Source organism: Dermacentor silvarum, chromosome 4, assembly GCF_013339745.2.
Source record: "Dermacentor silvarum isolate Dsil-2018 chromosome 4, BIME_Dsil_1.4, whole genome shotgun sequence".
Classification (NCBI taxonomy): Eukaryota; Metazoa; Arthropoda; class Arachnida; order Ixodida; family Ixodidae; genus Dermacentor; species Dermacentor silvarum.
Genome location: NC_051157.2, coordinates 1535456 through 1540529, shown reverse-complemented (window position 1 = coordinate 1540529; position 5074 = coordinate 1535456). Strand labels below are relative to the sequence as shown.

The window sequence follows — 5074 nt, the reverse complement described above, 5'->3', positions numbered from 1 at the left end:
TTATGAAATAGACTGCGAACGGAGGAAGGTGTTGCAACTGTTTAGTGTGCAGTGCTTGTGATGAAGAAATTCCATCGCAATGGGTCTAGAAAAGCGCGAGATTCTTGACGCTGCCCGTGTTTGCGACACTGCGGCTCCGATAGATCACAGATGACAGAGCAGCCATCTCAAACGACAGCTGTGGTACGTTGTCATTGGAAAACACTACGTACTCCTCAGCATCGTCGTCCACCACGACGCATCGACGCCTTGAAAACAGCTACAATGACGTGCCGATAATTATTTGCGGTGTGCTACGTCAGCACAATACAGGCAATGAACCGTGTTGCGGGGCCATCACAGCTCAAGAAGACATATGCATAAGCCAGCGAAAGTAGTCGCTTTGTCTTCGATAGTGGTGCTCAGTACATCACAGATGACAGCGCGTTGTGCGTGTTTTATTTCGGCGGTCAAGATTGTTCATGCCTCTCAGCTCCACGGCGTCGATCGCTGTTTCCGACGAATAAGTTGGGCGTGGCCCAACTATGGTGGGTGCGCGCACAAGAGTTACATGCCTCGCGTGGGGCGTGACTTATGGTTTTGATTGACAGGTTAACTCGCGCCAAACTCGTACATCGCGAAACCCACCTCGAGTGGAACTCGGGAACACGGCAGCGGCAACAGCAGGCTGTGTCATCGCATCCAGCGGCAGCAAGCGTCAATATAACCGTCTGCCGTTCACCTACATGACCGACGCGGAGTTTCAGCGTCCTTTTCGCCTTTCTAAAACGTCAGTGCGCTGGCTGTGTGACGAGTTAGGCGAAGACCCTCGTCTGCGGAGACAGCGTGGCGGGCAAATTATCCGAGCACAGACTGGTGTGACTGTGGTGCGGACGTTCGTGCGATCGCTTCGGTCCTCTCCGGCTTCAAGCGCTGTGCATCCACCGCGCCCCAGCGCCGGCGGCATCATCGGAGTACTGGGGCAAGGACAACGGGTTCAAACCGGACCAACCAACTTGCGAAGACAGGAAGACTCCGGGCTGCCTTCCGGTGCCGAAAGCATTTTCCCAAGTTACACGGTACCGCTGCACTGAACGGGCAGAGAGGCGAAGAACTTGGCCAACACGGATTTGGCTCACGTACTGCGTGTTGAAGGAGATGTTTCCTCTGTACTCCCGTGAGGGACGAGCTGCTGGCGCGACCTCCACTCGGTGGCCTTCTTCGCGGCAAGCGAAAATACAATCGAGGCCACCTGATGGCGGGGATCGTGGGTCTTCGGCGTGGTCTGCGCGACCACAGGGGTGCTGCGACTTTTCAAGCTCGACCGGCAAAACGCGGCGACACTATTCCAGCCAATATTCAATTCAGCTTTATTCAACATCTCTCAGACGTTTGGAGCACGGACAAAAAGCCTCGCTTGACTGGGTCCGTGCACCAGGGTATGGCATACATGTACACAAGAAAATCAATATGCAGAAAACGAAAAAAACTTGAGAAAACTGTACATGAATGTAAACAGTGGGCAAATATGTGCGTACAGAAATTCCATAAAATATACAAAAATATTGCGAAAAATTCAATGAATTAGAAATGGAAGAAATCGAGAAACACAATTAGTGTTTCAACAACAGGTAAAGCATTGGACAGCGATACGTATAAGCTTCGAAGCTCACTAAAAGAGATCATTTTTAGATATGTTCCATTTTTGGCTAACTCATGCATTTAACCAGTTTTAGCATTTGCTGCTCGTGCGGCAACTTGTTTCGGGATAGCGTGTGCCAGTGATTTCAGAAGGTAATTTTTCTTATTTGTTTCCAGCTTATGTTGCCCAAGTAGTCTGAAATTGTACACAATATTTTTCAACATGTCCTCTGTGTGACATTAAGTAAGGAGCTTTAAAAACTAGGCGTATTGCACGCTTCTGAAGTGAAACAAATTTCTTTATATTTTTCCCCAAACTATAGTGCACCGTATAGTTTAGCGTGGAAGAAAATATGTACGGAATATTATTAACCGAAAGAGGGAACGTAGCGCAATGTCGACGCATGAGACCAATTACATTGGACAGCTTTTTCGACAGGTAATTAATGTGAGCATCCCAGCACAAATTATTTGAGAAAATTACGCCAAGCGTTTTAAAACTTTCTACAACTTCTATTTCAAAATCGTTTAGCAATAGTCGGGGGAGTTCGCAGAATTTGTTTCGTGGGTGAAACAAAACGGCCTTACTAATGTTTAGCTTTAATTCATTATTTGTAGCCCATACGTGAATGCGACCAAGTGTTTCTTTTGCGCGAAAAGACAGGCACGCGACATCCGAGCCGGCAAAAAATAGGCTAGTATCGTCAGCGTATAATATATGCTTGGCCGTATGCTAAATGTTAACAATATCGTTCATATAAAGAGAAAAGCACCCAAATTTTGGAACACCTAAATTACCTGCCTTTAAAGAGTGACCATTAATCGTGACAAACTTCGACCGATGCTGTAGGTACGAACAAATAAGTGACTCGAATGCCATAGTGCTCCAATTTTTGAATGAGTATGTTGTGATTAATATGATCGAATGCTTTTGTGAAATCTAGAAAGAAGCCAAGGACTAAGCTCTGACTTTCAAACATTTCAAGCATTAGTTCTTTTTGCGTGAGCAGTGCAAGCTCGGTAGATTTATCTTTTCTGAAGCCGTACTGCGAGTCAGTTAACATGTAAATGAAATTAAACGCGTTAAAATTATTTTTTCAATACCTTTTGAAAAGGCTGGCAGAATTGAGGTTGGACGATAGTTCGTAAGGTCGTTCTTATCAACTTTTTTGTAAATTGCTGTGCGCATTGCATTTTACGAGGAAAGACTGCACATGAAAGGCAATTGTTAATTATATGCGTTAAGCAATGCGCGATCAAATCAATAACGAATTTTACCGCTTTTATCCATCATATCGGTGGCCGTGCTATTTTTTAAACTCGTGTAGGTTGTAATAACTTCCGATTCAGACACTGGCTGCAGAAAAATTGTATGCTCGCAGCGCGGCTACACGTAACAAAGGCTCCAGGCGAGAATGGGAAATTAGAAAGAAACGAATCGTTATAATGCATTTCCTAGTTATACTCCAGAAATTTGCACGTTGTCTTTGTATATTGTTACGCGAACGAAGAATTAAGTACAGGAGACTATTTACAAGTATATTTACAAAAGATAGCTGCAGCGCTGGCCAGATCAGCCGATAGCTCGAGAGCCCAGAGCAGTTCGTATTCTTCGTCTAGGCGCCCGCGCGCCTCGTTCAAACAACCAAATACCACACGCAGGCAGCATAATTCCCCGGCGGCAGAAGCGACGTCCCGGAGCGTCTAAATTTCATCACTGGGAGGGTGATACTGCTTCAGTCGTGTAACGTGCACGATATCACTGGACTGGGAAGCAGGTGGGGCGTCAGGGGCGATCTCGTAGGTGACGGGAGTCACGGCACGAATCACTCGGTAGAGGCCTGTGTAACGAGACAGCAGTTTTTCTGACAGGCCGACCTGACGCGACGGAGACCATAGAAGCAACAAAGAACCAGGCGGGAAGTGCACGTCGCGGTGTCGCTGGTCGTACAAACGCCGTTGACTCTCTTGGGAGTGCAGAAGGCGGCCACGGGCAATTTCCCTTGCGTGGGCAGCGCGGGCGACGGCGTCAAGTGCATATTCACTGGTGGGTGCTGCGTGAACAGGGAGGCTTGTGTCGAGGGGCAGTGCTGGTTCTCGGCCGAACAGAAGGAAAAATGGCGAATAACCGGCTGTGTCGTGGCGCGAGGAATTATACGCAAAGGTGACAAACGGTAGAGCGAGGTCCCAGTCAGTGTGGTCGGAAGACACATACTTCGCGAGCATGTCTGTGAGAGTGCGATTAAGACGGCTCCGTGAGGCCATTCGTTTGCGGATGGTATGACGTGGATAGCTTGTGCCTCGTGGCACAGGACTGCAGGATGTCCGCGATAACTTTTGACAGGAATGTCCGGCCACGGTCTGTGAGAAGTTGTCGCGGAGCTCCATGTAATAAAATCACGTCGCGTAGAAGAAAATCGGCAACCTCTGTGCCGCAGCTTGTAGGGAGCGCTCGGGTGATGGCGTAGCGCGTGGCGTAATCTGTGGCCTGTTACGGTTGACGTACGACAGCTCGTTTAAAAGGATTAACGGAGGAGGTCTCCCCATCGTGCTTGGTTGTCGCGGGCGGGACGCAGTAGTTGCTGATCCCGTTGTGTGCAGGTGCGGAGAGGAGATTAAGCCCGCCTTCTACGAAACGTTCTTCCGGAGCATCTGGAACGCAGTAGTTGCTGATCCCGTTGTGTGCAGGTGCGGGGAGGCGAGTAAGCCCGCCTTCTACGAAACGTTCTTCCGGAGCGTCGGGACGTCGTAGTTGCTGATCCCTTTGTGTGCATGTGCGTGGGGGGTGAATAGGCCCGCCTTCCACGATTAACGTCTTCAGGAGCCTCGGGTTGCCGCCAGCAGAGGCAAGCCCGGGAAACGTCGCCTAGGGGAGAGGGAGCTGCCCACCTTCTGCGAATGACGTTCGGGTTGCCACCAGCTGAGACAAGGCCGGGAAACGTCACCTAGGGGAGAGGGAGCTGCTGCCGCATCCCCCCGACTGGACTTGCCTGTCACGTGACTTGAGCGAAATCCCGCCTCATTGTTAGAGGGCCTATTTAAGCGGCCCCGCCATGTATTTATATTCATTCATATTCATTCTGTTCTTTGCAATCCTTCAACATGAAATAAACCGTGCAAGTTTCGCACTTAAAATCGTCTCGCCCTGCCTGGTCGCCTACCGGACGCCTGCAGCCTGCCGGCAACGCCACGCTACCTAGAAGTGATGCCGGTCGAGGTTGTAGTAACCGGCGCCCCAACAACTGGCGGATCGCGGTAGGATGGAACCGGACATCAACGCGAGCCCCAACAGGCCACAGCGATCCACCTGTTCCCAGAGGTAGAAAGAGGAAAAGGACCAAGTAAATCTAAACCAACCCGAGAGAATGGTTCCGCGGGAATGTCAATTGGTTGAAGGCACCCAGCAGGGAGCGTCGATGGTGTCTTGCGTCGCTGGCATTTCTCACACGCAGCT

General features: G+C 49.7%; 1 long non-coding RNA gene across 1 annotated transcript; it reads right to left on the bottom strand.

Annotated features, from left to right (window-relative positions):
- Positions 1–4213: 4213 nt before the first annotated feature.
- LOC125945150 (uncharacterized) lies at positions 4214–4609 on the bottom strand. Its single transcript, XR_007466661.1, has 3 exons — positions 4566–4609; positions 4434–4486; positions 4214–4347 (listed from the first exon to the last, which is right to left on the bottom strand). It is a non-coding gene; the product is annotated as an uncharacterized LOC125945150 (long non-coding RNA).
- Between the last annotated feature and the right edge of the window lie 465 nt (positions 4610–5074).